The sequence below is a fragment of the Euphorbia lathyris genome, chromosome 4 (genome assembly GCF_963576675.1).
Source record: "Euphorbia lathyris chromosome 4, ddEupLath1.1, whole genome shotgun sequence".
In the NCBI taxonomy this organism is placed as follows: domain Eukaryota; kingdom Viridiplantae; phylum Streptophyta; class Magnoliopsida; order Malpighiales; family Euphorbiaceae; genus Euphorbia; species Euphorbia lathyris.
This window is the reverse complement of record NC_088913.1, coordinates 5,894,838-5,916,060: the sequence shown is the minus strand read 5'-3', so window position 1 is coordinate 5,916,060 and position 21,223 is coordinate 5,894,838. Positions and strand designations below refer to the sequence as shown.

Here is a 21,223-nt window from a genome sequence, read left to right as displayed (position 1 = left end):
AAAAGGCCTTAAGAACAAGGGAAAAAGGTACGTTCATATTTTTTGCCCTACAATATTATTGCCAAATTACCAACCCTCTTACAAAAACTGACTTGATCGTCGGAGAGTTTTCCCGGAGATCCTGTCTCCGGTTCTGTTTTGCAGGTAACTCCGGCAGGGAATATCAAATCGGATCCGGCAAGTTATCAGATACATAATTCATTGACTTAATTGTGGGTTTCCAGCAAGATCGAAACAATGGTCCGATCATATAGATCTTAAGATCTTTACACACTTTAGCAAAAGTCAATAGCTCCAACCAAGCAATGCTGGAGATATGATAATGATGGAGGTTGAACTCCTTCAAAATGTTCACTAGTCCATCTAAATGGGGAAATTTGAACCCCTACTTCAACATAAGCATATACACTCCCAAGTGAGCGTCCAATATAGAATCATCTTGGTGTTTTTCAAAGGGAAAGCTCGTCTCTATCCGATTAAGTTGAGGATATAGGGCCACAGTAATAATGAACTCCTTGGTGGTCAGAGTGGATGGTTGCTCTCAAACCATGGGATTAGATTGCTTAGAAGCAGTTGGATTTTCAGTATACCTTAGACTTTATTTTTGGGGGGGAGCTATGGTTGTCTACCAGATGTTGATGAAATAGGTCAATTCTTCAAACACTTTAGCAATTATAGATTGCTTAGAATTTTTACGATGCATTGGTTCCATACAACGAAAGAAATCAAAAGAAGGCCACATGAAGAGTGAAAAAGTACTTACTAGTTCTCAGGGAGAAAGTTAGTAAACAGCTTGAGAGAAGTGCAGAATCCAAAAAAAATCGGAGTCTTTTCTCTTCCTTTTATAGGCTCCAAGGGAAGGATCAAACACAAATTTGAGGGTCATTAATGTATACTGTGTTGTTTGGGAAGCCTTTGGTATTGAAATAGAACATGAACAAACTCATTAATTGCTTTGGTCAGAGAGAAAAGACACTTGAAGTTGATATCTGGCATGATATCAGAGTAGAAGCTGTCGAAATGATGAGATGACGTCAGACCAACTTCACGTGGTGTGTTAGTCCTAAAGCCATTTTCCTACGCTTCCATCATTTCTCCCGCCTACTTTGCATTGGAAGTAAAATGCAGACGTAATCGTTTAAATCACAAGACAATCTTACATGAAGGTTGATTCATTTCATGCGTGCATTGAAGCTCATCACAAATTAATCTCCTTTAGTGGCTCACACTAACGAAGGTATGAAGGAAAAAACGACACCTTAAAGCAATTCAGTTTGTCGCATTGTGGGAGCATCTGAAATCATGGTAAATAAACCAAATACATGTGGACCAATGAAAATATCTTTTTTTAAGGAGATAATCGTCAGTTCCACATGAATTACACACAAGTCCTTAATTCTATGCCTAGAATTATAGGATGACAATTGAAGCTAGCACACGCCGCCATAGGTTACCAGCAAGCATTCTCCACTTAGAAGCCGACACATGAAATCAAGTTTATATAGAGCACACAAGTTGTCACATCATAAATAGAAAAATACATGGTGCAGGGAAAAATGCATTCTCTTTGTATACCCTAATTTCATACTCCTTAGTACTATTCTCTTTTTCCGTTGCTAACTTAAGCATTAAAATAGTGCGGCCGGTTCCCAACCCTTTGATCATTTTTCTATCTTATATCATGCATTGGAAGAATCATAAAAAGTCAATTTCACATTATCCCACATCATTTTTTTTTGTAGGCAAAAGAAGGAAAAAACAAAACACCACAATAAGTTAGTACGGGATTGGCCTAGGAAAGCTAACTCCCACATTATCAATTTTTATTTAATTACCTATCAACATTAGCATTTTTTTATTAATGGTTAATTGGGTAAATTACATACGTGGTGTACAACCTTTACCTGTTTTCACACTTTGGTGTACAACCTTTAATTTTGCACACTAAAGTGTACAAACTTCAAGTGACCTCCCACTAAAGTGTACAGCCGGTAATTGTGACTGGTCAATCCAAAATCAACGTGCCACATCATCATTTTCATCATACCCATTATAAAAAGTGGAACCCACTCCTTATGAAATTATAAAATACCCTTTACCTTAAATTACTAAAATGCCATTATCTTCTTCCTTCCTCCAATTTTTCTCCATCTCTCTCTAAATCTTCTCTCTCTAAGTCTCCCTCTCCTCTCTATGTCTGAAGTTTATTACCATTGATAAAAAAAATGGCATCACTCCGGGTCAACGTATCTGAACCGTAGCCAATCGACGCCCCGCATTTCTTCAAAACAAGCTTCTTGTCCTGGACGCCTGAAAAGGTAGTATTGTCGTACTTAACAAAACATCCGTCGAGCTGCAACGCATCGCTGCAGGAATCGAGGCAGAGAGAACCGAGTTGAGTGACGGCGGAGAGAGAGATTTAGAGAGAGGAGTTAGAGAGAGATTTAGAGAGAGGAGTTAGAGAGAGAAGATTTAGAGAGAGAAAGGGAAAGAGAAATATGGAGAAAAATTGGATGAAGGAAGAAGACAATGATATTTTGGTAATTATATAAGGGTAAAGGGTATTTTTATAATTTCATAAGGAGTGGGCCCATTTTTTATAATGGGTATGATGAAAATGATGATGTGGCATGTTGACTTTGGGTTGACCGGTCACAATTACCGGCTGTACACTTTAGTGGGAGGTCACCTGAAGTTTGTACATTTTAGTGTGCAAAATTAAAGGTTGTACACCAAAGTGTGAAAACAGGTAAAGGTTGTACACCACGTATGTAATTTACCCATGTTAATTACATCAAACCTATGGTTTTAAATGCCATTCAACTATATTGAAAAGATATATATATCCAAACATTGCAACTATCTTTAATTAATTTTATTGTTAAAAAATGTAAACTGAATCTTTCAACAAAAAATTTAAATTGAATGATTAGATATGAATTTATTAGGCTATAATAATAATAATAATAATCATACAAATGGCAAGCAGATTAAGTTAGTGGATATTTATGTAATATATAAATAAATTAAAGGCTTAGGCCCTGTTCTTTATTACTTAATTTCAGTTCAGTTCAGTTCAGTTTAGTAGTAATCAGTTCAGTTCAGTTCAGTATTCAGTTTCTGTATTCAGTTTCAGTATTCAATAATTTATCATTATTTATTATAATTATTATATATTATTATTATTTATATATAATTTATTATTATTATCATTATTTATTTATAATTTCAGCAATTTATTATAATTATTATAATTTATTATATATTAATTTATCTATTTTTATTATAATTATATTTATATATAATTTATGCTTTGTCATTATATACATTATCATTATTTATTATAATTATAATTATAATTATTCGGTGCAACTTATTTGTAAATTTTGCGAAAAGTAAATAAATATTATATTAATACGTTTACATTAAGAGTTTGTATTCATATAAAAATTTGTATTTAATTTCATAGGTTTTAAATTATATATAAATTTGTGTTTGTATCTAATTATATTTTTAATTTAAATTAGACTCATTTTTATTTAATGTCATAGGATTTTATCGAGCCTAGATTTTATTTGATATTTAATTTAGTTTAATCTTTAATAATATGTTTATTTATTATTGATATTATTTTTTTTGGTAGAAATATTATTATTATTATTATTATTATTATTATAAGCTTATTAATGTCCAATATTATCATTAAATTATTTTAAAGTCTAATATCATCATTATTGTTACGTTCGATTAAATTCGGTTAAGTTCGGTATCATTCAGTTAAGTTCAGTAGCATTCAGTTAAATTCAGTTCAGTTCAGTATTCAGTATCATTCAGTTCAGTTCAGTTCAGTTTTTTTCAGTGATAAAGAACAGAGCCTTACTACATCATCTACTTCTGAATTTTTCCAAAAAAAAAACTTATTGACTTCTAAAACTTAAAAAAAAAAAATCAATATCCCCCTTAATTTACTTAAAATATCCCGATAGTCCCCTCAACTTCCTTAAAATATACTCACTCTGTTTCACAATATTTGTCTTTTAAGGTTAAGATACAAGAATTAAGAAATGTAATTGATTTTAACTAAAAGACTTTGTTACCCTTGTATTAATTGCATCCACTAATTAATTTTGATTTATTCCCCGTATAAAAAAAGCAACTTAATATGAGTATATTTGGTAAAACATCAATTAATGTGCATAGATTGAATCAAAACGTCATATATAATGGAACAAAAAAATTCTCTAGAAAGACAAATATTGTGAAATGGAGAGAGTAGTCAATTAATCACTCAGCCACAAAGAAGTAAGGTGCATGTAGAAGATGTATTACACACGCTTTGAAATGTTGTTATATAATTTACATAATAGAAGTTCTTATTTGCTCAACCGTAAAACATGTTCTTTCTGATATTAGAACTTCATACCCCGACCTTGGTCGTTTGACTTTCTCAAGACGCATGCTACACACCTTCTGCATCCATCTTACGTCTTTGCAACCGAGTGATTATCTGACTATATATTTTAAGCAAGTTGAGTGACCTATAAGAACATTTTAAGCAAGTTCAGAGGTTATCGAATCATTTTAAAAGTTTAAGGGACTAATCAATCTTTTTGAATAAGTTGAGAGGGAAAATGATATATTAAGCCTATGGATAAGGTGCAAAAACACTCATAACGTTGTCAACTATTAACAATTTTACCCCTAATGTCTAAAACGGTGCAATTTTATCCTTAACATTCAAGAAGAATTTAATTCTTAATGTTGGTAATTTGGATCAATTTCCGATATCATTATACACCAATTGTCTATCAGCTGGTTCTAAAAAAATTCACATTCTTTGTTATTTAATAATAAAATTTGAGACTAATATGTTTAAATTCGACGAAATATTAGATTTTTTTTGTCCAACTCGTACGAAATAAAATATAATTTTTAAATATTTTTATATGGTGGTGATTTGTTACGAATAAATAATAAAATGATCCACATATGAAATGTAGATGACACGATTCATAAATGAGAAGACAGTGCAATGAATTATTTCTCAAATTGATTCAACTTGTAAATTTGTTCTTTGTTGCTAATGATATGGGTAAAATTACATCATTTTAGACGTTACATGTAAAATTTCTCTTAACCGTATAACGTTAGAAATATTTTCACATTTTATCCCTTAAATCTATTATATATATATATAAAAGTTAATAAAATAAATGATGAATTTCTTAACCAAATCAAGGTCTACGTCCCATGGAGAAGCATAGATATGTTTGAATTGAATGCTTCTTTACCAACTCATAACCTTAACCAGTCAACGTAAGTACACACAGATATCGTGCATAACGGTTCCGGACCTAATATTAATTTAATTAGTTAATTAAAAACTAATATAATGTTTTTGATTGAAAAATGTGCTACCAAATTAATTTCAACTAAAATATAGTTGTAAAATTTATCTTATTAAATAAATTACCTAAAAACCTTTTAAATTAGGAAAAAAAACATAATTAAGTCATTTTTAATTATTTTTCCACATTGAGTTATTGATCATTGATTCCGTTATAGATATGATCTTTATGTAACTTTTCCGTCGAGTTTAGACGGCATATGTCGTTAGGGCGATTTGGCCAGTTAATGTGAACAAATAATAATAATAGTTTTTTTTAATTATGAGAGATAGAGAGTAAAACGTAAATTTTCAGTAGGTTCTTCTAAACTTGATCTTTTTCTTTCCAATTTCGCAATTACTAATATTAGAATCGTAAAATCGATCTTCTTCCCTAACACCAAAATCCATTGATTTCTAGTTTAGAATGACCTACTTGAAATCGATTTCTATAATTTGTTTTTTTTTTTTTTACTTTTTACTTTTTCCTAGTCAAGAAACTTATTTTTTTAATTTGTAATATCCACGTTAACAGGCTGAATCTCTTAACGGCGTGTGTCGTCCAAACTCGACGGAAAAGTTAAATAAGGACTAAATCTATCAATCATCAAAGATTTAATCAGAAAAAATAATTATTTAGAGTCCTTAAAATATGTACAGTTCGGGAATTTAAAATTAGGCTTAATACATCATTTGCCCTCTGAACTTGTCCAAAAAGGTTGATTGGTCCACTGAACTTGTCCAAAAAACTTGGTTGGCCCCTGAACTTTCAAAGTGTCCCGATAACCCCCTCAACTTGCATAAAATATCCAGTTAGCCTCCTGAACTTGTGAAAAATGTAATCAATTGATCATCCGGTTGCCAAAAAGTAAGTTAAATACAGAAGATGCATTACATGAGTCTTAAAAAAAGTAAAATGAATGAAATTGGAGTATACGGTTCTTAGATTAGAGAAGATAAGTTTTATAGTTGAGCAAGCAATAACTTCCTTTTTAATCTATTTTTGAATTATATAATAACATTCTAAGATATGTGGAATACATCTTCCGTATTTAACTTACTTTTTGCGACCGAGTGATCAATTGATTATATTTTACGCAAGTTCATGGGGTTAACTGGACATTTTATGCAAGTTGAGGAGTCTATCAGGATATTTTGAAAGTTCAGGAGACCAATCAAACTTTTTGGATAAGTTCAGGGGCAAATGATGTATTAAACCTTAAAATTAAGGGCTTAATCCTTAAACATGAAAAATGTGATACTACCAAATTGATTTCAACTAAAATATAGTGAAATTTATCTAATTAAATAACTTACCTAAACTTTTAAAATTACTATACGAATAAACAGTAACAATATTATAGCAATGTATTAAATTTTTAATTAACTTCCTTAATTAAGAAGCTAACAACTTCACATTTTGACCACGTTTAGTCTTATATAGATAATATCTAAGGCCCCGTTTGTTTGAGGGAAAACATTGTGTTTTGGAAAATTTTATGCATGGAAAATATTATGCAGGAAAATAAAATATTTTCCTGTGTTTGGCAATAACACTGAAAAATATTTTCCGGTGTTTGACTACAACACTGGAAAATATTTTCCAACCACTAAAAATATATAGAGACGTGGAAAACTGTGAAAACGTAAAAAAATAGAAAAAAAAATGTAAAAAAACTCATGAAAACAAGAAAATGTAAAAAAAAAACACAAAACACAAAAAACGTGTTATTCACATTTTGTTACTTTTTTTTGCGTTTTTTATTTTTCGCATTTTGTTACTTTTTCGTGTTATTCACGTTTTTTTTCATGTTTTTCGTATTTTTCACGTTTTTGTGTTTTTTTACGTTTTCATGTTTTGTTTGCATTTTTCGTCTTTTCATGTTTATCGTGTTTTTCACGTATTGTCACGTTTTTGTGTTTTAGCATTTTTTGCGTTTTCGTGTTTTTCGTATTTTTTCACGTTTTTGTGTTTTTTGTATTTTTCATGTTTTTGTATTTTTCGTATTTTGTCACTTTTTCGTGTTCATGTTTTGTGCCTTTTCAAGTGTTTTTTTTTTGCGTTTTTGTATTTTTCGCATTTGTTCACATTTTCATGTTTTTTGCGAGTTTTTTTTTGTCATATTCTCGTGTTTTGTAACGTTTTCATATTATTTATATTTTTCGTGTTTCATATTTTTACATTTTTTAACGTTTTCCCAATATTTCTCTGAACGCATATGTTTTGGGGAAAATGTTTTACCCTACATTTTCCTTTATTTCTTCCTTACTTTTCCATTGACTTGCAACTTATTTTCCTTTGACTTATTTTCCTGCCTAAACAAACACGGGAAAATATTTTCCTGCAGAATATTTTCCCCCAAACAAACGGGACCTAAATCATATTAACACGTAAAAGAAAAGATAAATATTGATGACGTGTACTAACATAGCCCAACAAAGACTTAAAACCCAAGCCCACATACAATGGGATTTAGGGAAATTTACAGGCAAATTCAACTTTTAAAACTTATCTACAATTGCCTATAAATTTCCATCCTTGCTTACCTAAAAGCAGGGGCGGATCTAGGGGGGTAGGGGAGGGTCTCCCGATCCTCCGACCATCCGGAACACCCTTGACGAATAGTGGTTCAGTCCCGAGAAGCCCCTCCAAAATAGTTAAAATTAATACTTATAATGTGGAATGTGATTATATAACATAAAACTAAATTTGCATAGTTGGTTGTAGTGATAATTAAGGGCATCTCTACATCCAAGTGATCCTATGTTTGAACCTCCCTCTCTTCACTTTTTATCTCATTTTAATTTTTTCCCATAATTATCATTTTTAATCATTATTAACCTCATTCTCCTTTATTATTTTTAATTAAATTTTTTTAGTTACAAAAATCATGACCGAGAAGACAATTTGATGAATAATTTCTCCAATTGATCAAACTTATCAATGTTAGGGATAAAATTGCTCTTGACTGCCAACATTAAGGGTAAAATTGCACCATTTTATACGTTAGAGGTAAAATTATTCTTAGGTGTAAACATTAGAGTATTTTTGCACCTTATCTTTACTTTATATTGAATCTCAGTTATTTTGTACCTTAATGTTTCCAATTATGATCAAATTTACCCTTATATTATCAAAAATTTGCAAATTTCAATTTGACTAATACGAATCAAAACCCTTAAGTCGTTATTAAGAAAAAAAAATCTTCATGCAATGGAGCCCCTCTGGACCTTGACCTCTGGCTCCGCCACTGCCTAAAAGTGCCAAATTAAACTCCCGTAACTCCCGTAAACCAAGACCCCCTTCCACCTTAATCCTACACATATAGGACCAATTAAACCAATGAATCCTCTTTTGCCCATCACTCTTCGAACCCCACCAATAAGAGTTCATCATTTTTTGAAGATCATCACATAAAGATTTAGGGAGAAGAAACGTACTCATACAGAAAGTGGGAAGGGTCTGTGCAACTGACTTGAGCAAAACTTCTTTCCCAGGAGTTGACAAGAATTTCGCACTCCAACTGTTAACCCGTTTTCTTAAGGGATCTTTAAGAAAGCCAAATACTGCATTTTTAAACATCCCAATCATTGAACCTCCCTCTCTTCACTTTTTATCTCATTTTAATTTTTTCCCTTAATTATCATTTTTAATCATTATTAACCTCATTCTCCTTTATTATTTTTAATTAAATTTTTTTAGTTACAAAAATCATGACCGAGAAGACAATTTGATGAATAATTTCTCCAATTGATCAAACTTATCAATGTTAGGGATAAAATTGCTCTTGACTGCCAACATTAAGGGTAAAATTGCACCATTTTATACGTTAGAGGTAAAATTATTCTTAGGTGTAAATATTAGAGTATTTTTGCACCTTATCCTTACTTTACATTGAATCTCAGTTGTTTTGTACCTTAATGTTTCCAATTATGATCAAATTTACCCTTATATTATCAAAAATTTGCAAATTTCAATTTGACTAATACGAATCAAAACCCTTAAGTCGTTATTAAGAAAAAAAAATCTTCATGCAATGGAGCCCCTCTGGACCTTGACCTCTGGCTCCGCCACTGCCTAAAAGTGCCAAATTAAACTCCCGTAACTCCCGTAAACCAAGACCCCCTTCCACCTTAATCCTACACATATAGGACCAATTAAACCAATGAATCCTCTTTTGCCCATCACTCTTCGAACCCCACCAATAAGAGTTCATCATTTTTTGAAGATCATCACATAAAGATTTAGGGAGAAGAAATGTACTCATACAGAAAGTGGGAAGGGTCTGTGCAACTGACTTGAGCAAAACTTCTTTCCCAGGAGTTGACAAGAATTTCGCACTCCAACTGTTAACCCGTTTTCTTAAGGGATCTTTAAGAAAGACAAATACTGCATTTTTAAACATCCCAATCATTGAAGGAAGTCCCAAATATCTACCATAATCAAGAGGATTATGAACATTTAAAATTGAGCAAATATTAATCTTGAGATCAGCCCTAGTATTAGGACTAAAGAAAATACCTGACTTTTGGAAATTAATAGCTTGCCCAGAAACCATCTCATACTAGTGAAGAATATCAGCAACCGTTGGACTTTCCTCCAATGTCGCCCTAAAGAAAAGGAAAGAATCATCTGCAAAAAACAAATGAGAAACCCGTGGAGCCCTCGGACGCACAGCACACCCTACTAATCTGTCATTCTCTTCAGCCAACTTAATCAGCTTTGATAACACCTCATCACACAATATAAACAAATAAGGTGATAAAGGATCACCTTGTCTCAACCCTCATGTTTAAAGCAAAGTATTTTCCAGATTTATTGGTTAGCAGGATCTTTAAAGCGAAGTATTTTCCTCATGTTGCTTTCCTTTCCGCCAAACTTGGAATTAATCCTAGTTATGTTTGGCGGAGTATTTGGGCGTCTATTGATGGATTGGCAAAGGGTATTAGGTGGAGAGTGGGTGATGGTAAAAGTATTTTGATGTGGCAGGATCCCTGGATTAATCGTGAGGCTCCTTTACAGGTGACGTCTGCTGTTTTGGCGGGTACAGAAAATTTTAAGGTGGCTGATCTAATTGTGAAGGAGTCTAGGATTTGGGATAGAGGAAAATTAAATTTGTTGTTAAATGGGCAAGATGTTAATGATGTGGTAAATATGGTTCTTCCTTTTCAGCCTTTATCTGATAAAATTATTTGGCATTATACAAGGAATGCGGTTTATTCATCCAAATCCGGATATAGATTGTTAGAAAGCAATCATTTTTCTTCTGTTCCTATTCAAGGGTGGAAATAGTTATGGGCTCTCTCTCTCCCTCCGAAGGTAAAATCTTTTTTATGGCGTCTTTGCTCATGGTGTATTCCAACTCGTATGAGGTTGAGTGGTAGAAGAATTAGAATTCCGATTACTTGTTGTGTCTGTTTAGGGGATGTAGAGCATGATTGGCATCTATTTCAGAATTGTTCTTATGCACAAAATTGTTGGTTGGCGGCTGGTTGCGAGTTGGGTTGTGGAGAAACGGAGGAAGTTAACACGGCTTTTCTTCATTTATGTTGTTCAAAGTCGGACATGTTTGTATGTAGTGTGGCTGCTGTTCTTTGGACTATTTGGCAACAAAGGAATAATATGCTATGGAATTCGTGTCTTACGGAGGCGTCTTTTGCAGTGGAACAATCAAGAAGATGGATTGATGAATGGAGGCGGAACCAGATTAAATTTTCTGATGTGAAGAGAGGGCGGGTTCGACATCAGGTAAGATGGAAATAGCCTTTAGCTGGGCTTACTAAATGCAATATAGATGGTGCTATTTTTTAGGATCAAGGCTGTCACGGGATTGGGGCTGTGTTGTGAAGTGATATGAGAGTTTTTCTCGGTTGTATCAGTTCTTGCAGGGAGGGAGTTTTTTCTGCTGCTGTGGTCGAGGCGTTAGCGCTTAGACGGGCTATTGATTGGAATTTTTCGCTTGGGCTGGTGGATGTTCAGATTGAAACTGACGCCAAGCTAGTTGCGGATGGTTTTAACTCTTCTCTTGTGGATTATTCTGAGGTTGGGATGATTATTAATGAATGTAAAGAGAGGTTAAGAGTTAAACAGGATATTAGAGTGTCGTTTATTTCTCGGAATGCGAATATGGTTGCCCATGTAATTGCAAGGCAATCTATTTCCAATGCTTCTGAGTTTGTTAGTTTTCAAGTGCCTAGTTGGTTAATGAGTGCTGTTTGTAAAGACAATTCATTCATTGATTAATTGATATTTTTTCTTTAAAAAAAAAACTTATCTACAATTTTGTCAATCAATCATTTGAATTATATCAAGTATAAAAATACTATTATAGTAAGTTTTTTACATTATTTTCACACGCCACTTTATTAATTAAAAAGTTAACTTGACATTTATAGGATAAAAACTTATGATTTTGACATATTAAAAATTAAATCACCACGCTTGATAAAACAATAATATTATTGCTATATATGATTTTCATGTAAAGAATCTGTGGGTTTACCATCGACCTGTTTGTGAGTCCGCTGATTTATCCGGTCGGTCCAAATCTGTCTCTTATGAATTGATTTGGGCATGATATTTAAGAATTGACCCGTCCAGCCTAAACCTGCATATAAAGTGAATTGAGCTTGAAATTTCAACCCGATTCGGCCCAACGGCGGGGCGGGGATTGGAGTTCCCATCCCCATTCCCCGACTAAATGGGGAATCCCCATACCCGCCCCGCGAAATAAACAGTGACAAAATTCATCCCGTCTCCGCCTCGCGAGGAATCCTCGACCATGCGGGTGTCCCCGTTTACCCATTTAAAGTTTAAGAAAATATATGAAAAAAGAAATAAATTAAAAGAATATAGAAAGTAAGAAAGAAAATAAGAGAATATGATGAACAAATAGATATAGAGTGAAATTTTTACCAAAAAAAAAAAGATATAGAGTGAAATAGAGGTAAAACATTTGGATCATATTAATCATAGGGTCAAGTTTTTCTATGCGTATTTTTTATTTTCTATGATTAATAATATGTTATCGGGGATTAAACGGGTAATCCGTCGGGAATCCCCGTAGGACACAATACGGGGCGTGTTCGGGGATCCCCGCAGGACGGGGATACCCTTTCCCATCCCTGCCCCGTCCCCGCTAACCGGGCACATATTAGTCCCCATTCCCGTCCCATAATAAAACGAGGATGGGTAATCCCCGTCCCATTTACATCCCTAGTCCTTATATTATATATGTTTTTATTACATCTATTTGATTTTTGTTACTTTCTTAATTTTTTGTTACATAAAATTATACTAGTTGAGTTTTATTGAATTAATTGACTAAAATTTTAATTTGTTATATTTTTATTGTTCATATTTATAATTTAATATCTTTTTGATTAATTTTTTAAATATAAATATAAATATAAATTAGTTGGACGAGTTGGGTTGGAGTTGGGAATCGTTTTTTTTTTACTTTAACCCAGCTTGACGCGAGCCTGATGTAAATATAATGTAAAACTCGAATATATATTATAATGTAAATATAATACGAGTATGTTGAGTTTGGACAAGGTAATTTAATGTAAAACTCGAATAGACCTATTAAGCCCAATTTATAAATTTTAAACCCTAAAAAATGTATTTTACATCTTTAATTTATAAACCATAGTTCTTAATATATATATATATATATATTTCTTAAATATAATAATTTACTTGATATAATTGTAAAATGGGTCAAATACATAAATATCATAATTTAGTACAAAATTACAACTAAGTCATATCATCAAATTTAATTCTTTATATGTCATTATTCTTTATATATTATAAATGTACATCATAATTTAAAAATTCTAGATTCCAATTTATAAATCATAAACTCTAGAAAATATATTCTAGACTTCTAATTTATGAATTTTAATTTTTAAAATATATTAAAAGTACTGATTTTACTAGGTATATCTAATTTAAAATTATGATTTGACATAAGTGTAAATAGTTTTTAAAAGATGAATTTCTGTGTAATTTTCCCTCTGTGGCTCTACCGAGGCCCAATACAGGCCTATGACCCATTTGTTGAATGGACACCTGGTCTTGGCCCAAAACATATAAAAAGGTCTAATAATTCATTACTCATAAAAGTGTAATGTACTCTATCCCAAAATGATAATGTTAACAAACAAAAACCTTCTAAATTGATTGAATAAGTTTAGATAAGAGGGTAAATAATTTATAAGTTTCCATATTTTTATCTAGTGCAATGTTTAATTTTCATATTTTAATAAAATATTATATAGTGGTTAATTTTTATTTTATTCATCAGTTTAATCCTTGATAGATATACTAAACTATTTAATGATTCAAATATATGAAAGACAAAATTATTTAATAGAAAAAAATTAAATACTTTATAACATACTATTAGGATAAATGAAAAAATTACCCCTAACGTCTACAGTCAAGAGCAATTTTATCATAATGTTCGCAAGTTAGGTCAATTTTAGACATTATTACAAAAAAACACATATATTTTATTCCTATTCTACACCAACTGCATAGTCGTTGGTTCAAAAAAAATATTTCATATTTTCTATGATTTAATAATAGAATTTGAGATTAATATTTATAAATTTATTGAAATATTTGATTTTTTTTGTCCAACTCGTACAAAAAAAAAAGTATATTATTTTAATTATTTTAAAGAAAAAATTTATGCCTAGTCATATGTTTGTGATCTGTTATTAATGAGTGATAAAATGACGCAAATGTGAAGCGTAAGTGACAAGATTCAAGACTGAGAATATATTTTGATGAATAATTTCTCAAATTGACTCAAATTGTCAACCTTAGACGTAAAGTTGTGTTTAGCTGTCAACATTATGGGTAAAATTATACCATTTTAGACAGTATAGATAAAAATTGCTTTTGATTGTAAATGTTAGAGGGTGTTTATTTCAGCTTTTCGGATGAGCGTTTAGCGTTTCACTCCAAATCGCAGGAAATATAGCGTTTGGCTAAGTTTATATAACCGCAACGTTTAGCATTTTCTCTGGAAACTGCATCGTTTTGGAACGTTTCACGAAAAGCTCCTATTTGGAGCTTTTCATAAACAGCTGTTTGCAGTTAGTTATTATTGTCAGAATTGTCCTTCTTATTTCCACAAAATATGTTTATTCTTTAACATTATTTATATTTCTACAACATAATTACCAGAAAACAAGATTTTGTCGCGTTCAATAATTTTTTTATTTTTATATAGATTATTTTTTATTAATTTGTGTAACACATTTTTTATTTTATAATAGGATAAGGTGCAAAAATACTCCAATATTATCTTTTGTACAAGTTGGACAAAAAATTTCCGATATTTCATCGAATTTATAAATATTAATTTTCAATTTTATTATTAAATCACAAAAAAATATGAAATATCTTTTTTAGAACTACTGGTATGTGCAATTGGTGTATAATAAGAAATAAAATATCTATGTTTTCTAATAATATCCGAAATCGACCCAACTTGTCAATGTTAGAGGTAAAATTGCTCTTAACTGTAAGCGTTATGGGTAAAATTGCACCATTTTAGACATTAAGAGTAAAATTATTTCTAGTTGTAAACGTTATGTGCATTTTTTCACATTTTTCTTTTTATAATTTCATCATTGATTAATTTAAACATGTCCATTTTAGACATTTTAAATCCGAACAGCAACAGTTCAATATAATTTTACCAAACACTAGTAATTAAACAGTTAATAACAAACAACTAATATCAACAGCTAACAGTTTACTGCAACTGCAAACAGCTAACAGCAACCGCAATAGCTATTAGCTAACAGCTGAACCAAACAGGTCCTTAAAGGGTGTTTATACACTTTAATATTCATTTATTTTATTTAATAGTGGGTTAGGCTATGCTTACTTTGTTTTTCCCACCATTGGATGATGATGAACTTTAACAAACAGTAAGCTCATCAAATAAAAACAAAGTAAAGCTTACTTTGTCAAAAATAAAGTAAGCATAGAAGACACCATTTAATAGTTTAGTTTTTGGGAAAAGTACAAAAATAAACCTTGTGGTTACACTCATTTTCGAACAACACCCATGTGGTTTAAAAGTTTGCAAAGTGGTGTCATGTACTTCATTCCGTTAGCAAACACATACAAAATTGACTAAATGTGTTAAAAGTCAAAGGGAAAAGAGTTAATTTGATCCTTATACTTATTTATTTTTATAAATTGACCCCCTTATTATCTAATTATCACAAAAAAAACCCCAAAATAAAAAATAAAAATCAAATATACCATCATCTCCAACTCTTTTTAATTTTTTTTTCTTATTTCTCTCTCCTCTCTCTTAATTTCTCTCTCTAAAATAAAGCTATCCCCCTCAACACTTTCAAAAATGAGTCCCTTCCTCTTTGTTATTGCCATGGAAAGACTGTCTCACCTGATCCAAGAGGCGGTGTGCAAAGGGACTCTCCACCCTGTTTCTATCAACAGACATTGCCCCCCTATTACCCATTTACTCTTTGCTGATGACGTCATGCTTTTCGTTGAGGGTAATGAGGAGCAAATTAAAACAGTTATGGATATCCTTGATTGTTTTTGCGAGGCTTCTGGCCAGAAGGTTAACATCCAAAAGTCCCGTATGCTTTGTTCCAAAAATATGGACAATAGCTTGTGCAGAAGACTGAGTGAGCTCTCTGGCATACCTCTGACGAACTCTTTGAGGAAGTATCTTGGGGTTCCTCTTCACAGTGACAGGGTTTCCAAAGCCTCTTTCAAGGATATTTTGGACAAAACTAATGGTTTGTGTGCTAGCTGGAAAGCTAATTCTCTTTCCCTTGCAGGTCGCCTTACCTTGATCCAGTCAGTTAACTGCGCTGCTCCGAACCACATCATGCAGGCCTGTAAGCTTCCTGAGCCTGTCCTTAGTGACCTGGATAAGATAAATCGGCGTTTCCTGTGGGGTGAGTCTGGAGATGGGAGAAAGGTTCACCTGGTCCCGTGGAAGGAAGCTTGCCAGCCTAAAAACAGGGGGGGTCTTGGTATTAGGCAGGCAAAGGACAATAATAAAGTCCTGTTAATGAAACTTCTTTGGAGAATGTGGCAATGCCCCTCCTCTCTTTGGGTCCGTCTCTTGTGCGGGAAGTATCGGAAAGATAGAATCTTTGGTGGCCCGAAGGAGATGGTTGTTAGTTGTTCCTTCCTCTGGAAAGGGCTCAGTGCCGTGTTTGCTGAATTCTGTACGGGGATTGGCCTGGAGGTGGGTAATGGTAGATCTATTAGCTTCTGGTATGACACCTGGATTGGTGATAAACCGCTGATTGATGTGTGTAATGCCCCTCCGTCGGCTGATCTCCTTTCCTGAAAAATTGCTGATGTGGTGGACTCGGAGGGAGACTGGATCTGGTCAAAGTTCGACTCTTTCTTTAGTCTGGAGACCCTTCTTAACATTAGAGGAGTGAAGATTAGCAATCAAGAGGAGGATAAGGATAGACATTGTTGGGCCTTGACGAATAATGGTACTTATTCTTGTAAATCGGCCTATGAAGCTTTTACCCCTAATAGGGCTGATCCTCCCTTGGAGATTTGGAAGTCCATATGGTCCCTCAAGATCCCTTACCGTATCAGGAGCTTCCTTTGGCTGGGTATCAAAGACAGGCTCCTTACGAATGCGGATTGGCACAGAAGGCACTTGACTGAGTCTAGTGCCTGTAGTAGATGCAGAGGCAATGTGGAAACCTTGTGCCATGCCTTGAGGGATTGCCCAAATAGTAAGAAGATCTGGGAAGGGATCCTCCCTCATCACATCCTCCCTTCCTTCATGGCCTTTTCTGAAGGGGACTGGTTCTCTCAATGAGCCAAGGGGAACTTGCTGGCCAACATGGAGCACGGTGCCATCCTCTTTGCTATTACTTGTCACCAAATCTGGAAGTGGAGGAATGAAGAATTATTTGCGGGTAAGGCTGTCCTTATTCCTGATTTACTGTTTTTCTTCTCGAAGAAGCTCTTTGTTATTACTAAAAGCTTTGAAAGAGATTCCCTTGTTCGCCCCTCCCCGGATAAAGAGATCCTGCTAGTTGGCTGGAGTAAGCCTAGAGAAGGGTTTGGTAAGTTGAATACTGATGGCTCATGCCTTAGCAATGGCAGAATTGCTGCTGGAGGAGTTCTTCGGGATGCTGGTGGCAATTGGATGGCGGGGTTTACCCATAACTTGGGGACGGGCTCCTCCTTTTCTGCGGAGCTCTGGGGTATCTTGTCAGGTATTAAACTCGCCATTCGCATGGGTGTTAAAAAGCTCTCGGTGGAATCTGATAATCTGGAGGCTATTAACAGGATTTCAGATAGCCAGGCTGTTTGTCTGAAGAGTCAGAATCTCATCAAAGCTATTTTGAGGCTTCGTCCTGCCTTTGAGTATCTTAATTTCTTCCATATTTTTAGGGAGCAAAACCGCGTGGCGGATCGCTTAGTAGCTGCTGGGCATGGGAGAATGTTAGGTGTTTCTACCCTATCTGTTCCTCCTTCTTTTCTTTTGCCTTCTCTCCTAGAGGATAGGATTGGAGTCAGCCTTCCTAGACTGATCCCGGTGTAGGTTTTTGTTGGTTTTGTTTTTTTCCTTTCCTTTCTTACCAAAAAAAAAAAACACTTTCAAAATTTCCATATATATATATATATTAATCTCCCCTTCAAATTTTCGTCCACCCAAACTCCAAATATATATGGAGACATTCTTTTAAGCTTAACAAAGTGATCCCATTATAAATACACCCAAAAATTATAAAAAGAAACCAAGTCTCCATCATCTTCTTCTTCATGGCACCATTTTTATTAAAACACGAACAGCTTATGCTGTGAATTAGAAATCAAAATGTGCGAGAAGAGGTGCGATCATGGCCGCCACGATAAAATCAGAATGTACTTCTGGCTGTTCTTAGGCTTATTTGTAATAACCGGCCTAATCATCCTCCTAATTTTAGCAATTTTGCAGCCTCACAAGCCGAGAGTCATCCTCCAAGACGCTACGGTCACCGCCTTGTCTCTCTCCGGTTCACGAGATTTCCTCAACTGTAACATTCAGGTAACTGTATCATCTGAAAATCCAAATGAGAGAATCAAAATCTATTTGAGAAGCTTGACATTTAGGCATCATATCAGAACCAGCAAATAACGCTGCCGACGGAGCTTCCGAAATCTACTTTGAGAAGCTTGACATTCTGTCCCTGTTTCTACTCCTATTGCTGCTGCTTTAGGTGAGGATCTTAATGCCGGAGCGCTTTTGATTAACATCAAAATTGATGGCCGGATTAAATGGAAGGTTGGGTCTTGGATTTCAGGTAAGTATCAGATTAATTGTGTTATTTGACTAAATGTATGTAAGTGTTTGAAAGGGAGATTAATAAATAAATAAATAAATAAATATATATATATATATATATATATAATTTTTGAAAGTGTTGATGGGGATAACTTATTTTAGAGAGAGAAATTAAAAGAGAGAAGAGAGAAAGAAAAAAAAGAAATTAAAAAGAATTGGAGAGATGTATATTTGATTTTTATTTTTTATTTTGGGTTTTTTTTGTGATAACTAGATAATAATGGAGTCAATTTATAAAAATAAATAAGTATAAGGATCAAATTAACTATTTTTCCTTTGACTTTTAACACCGTTAGTTAATTTTGTATGTGTTTGTTAACGGAATGAAGTACATGACACCACTTTGCAAACTTTTAAACCACATGGATGTTGTTCGAAAATGAGTGTAACCACAAGGTTTATTTTTCTACTTTTCCCTTAGTTTTTTTAAACTGTTTATTGATTTAAACATTTGAGGAACAAAATTACTGAGAGAAAAAAATTAAATATTTTATAAATTTATTATTAAAATAGGAGGATTAATAGGTAAAAATATAATAACATTAATAAATTATTTATTCTAAATAATATTAATACAAATATATTGGAAGGTCAAAATTAGTTTTAAAAAACACGAAGAGGTATTAATGTATTTGATCAAATTTTATGAAAGTTTCGATTATAATTTACTCTAAAATGGAAAAAAAAAAAGAACTTTTGTCTTAAAATCATAGGATATCATGCTATGTATGTTATGATATACCAAAAATGGTGTGGTATGAGCTTGGGTTGGGCTTGAACTTGTCTAAAGAAGTTATAATTAAATGGGTCAATTACATAAATATCATTATATAAAATTACAATTAAGTCATATCACCAAATTTAATTTTTAATATGTTATTATTTTCTATATATTTTGATTTTATATCATAATTTAAAAATTCTAGACTCCAATTCATAAATCATAAATCCGAGAAAATATATTCTAGACTTCTAATTTATAAATTATAAGAAGTACTGATTTTACTAGTTTGACATAATCCAAAATTATGACTTGACATAGTTATAAATAGTTTTCAAAAGATGAATTTCTGTGTAATTTCCCCAAGATAATTAACTTGTTTAGTTATAAAATTATAATTAAATCATAATATAAATTAATTTTAAATATGTCATTATTTTTTATATATTACAAATAAGAAAGCCTACCATTTTCAACAAATACAACAACCAGTAGAATTCCTCAAGATGAAACCATATCCAACACGTTGAGACAATAGAAGCACATCAACATCGATATTACAAACAAGCGAACTAGGGGTAGGGGGTAACCAACTGTCGAGTTAGGAGCAGTAGAAGCAATAGGTTGTTGGGTATGACATTGTTTTCACTGAGATAAAAAGCAGTGATTGCTAAAAATTACTCCCACTGACGAAGAAGAGTTACTCCAAACAAGCTTGTTCCGATCACATCATAGACCCCAACCGATAATCGTCGCAACATCAGAGTCCGAGATAGATTTATCAGCAAAAATATACGCCAAAAAATAAGCTAAATTGGTAAAAAGTGAGCTAATATCCCCAATATTAGAGAAACTCCAAACTTATTTTGCAGTTGTACACTCAACAAGAACATAATACCACATAGAGGGCAAACCTCTGAGACTGGAATATGTCGAGCTTTAAGAGTTGTTCTAGTTGGAAAGAATGAAGAGATAGAGTGCCAAATTAAATATTGAACTTTAGGAGGAACAACTAATTTTAACACTTTTTTTCTTTAGAAACCTGAATTATCAACTTGTTGATTATGAGCTTCGGCATAGATGATTTTGTGTTCTTTCCTCACCGTTTATCGTCTTCTCCCATCACCAAGCCAATACCAACTATCAATAGAGGCACCTCTACTCAAAGGAATTTGATAGATAAGATTAGTATCCCATTGAGAAAAAAACTCTGTAACTTCACATCATCCTAATAGAAACCCGAGCTATCAAAAAGATCAGAAACTATAAAGATCTCATTGAGAGAAGGGATATGACTTTCAATATAAGGAATAGCAGGATTTGAGAGCACCCCTGCAGACAAGATATTAAGCTTTCAAAATACTACGCCATAAGAAACTCGAATTACTCTTCAATTCATCCCCAAGAAAATCCGTATTAGGACAATATCTTGCCTTATACACCCTTGTAACAAGAGAATTTGGGTTAGAAATGAGACGCTAACCTTGTTTAGCTAAAAGCGCTAAGTTAAAGCTGTTCAACTTTCGAAAGCCCATCCCCCTTTAACATTTAAGTCAACACAATTGATCCACCTTGCTGATTTTCACTAGAAGAAACTCACCAAAAGAAATTCATAATTCTTTCGAGCTTTGTGCAGAGAGTGACAGGGATCTCAAAAAGACTCATCGCATAAGACAAGATGGCTTGAAGGACCGACTTGATTAAAACTTCTTTCCCTACTCTGGTGATGAATTTAGACTACTAATT

General features: G+C 33.0%; 1 pseudogene; it reads left to right on the top strand.

Annotated features, from left to right (window-relative positions):
• The first annotated feature begins 18,148 nt into the window (after positions 1-18,148).
• On the top strand, positions 18,149-18,767 carry LOC136225726 (NDR1/HIN1-like protein 1; annotated as a pseudogene).
• The last annotated feature ends 2,456 nt before the right edge of the window (positions 18,768-21,223 follow it).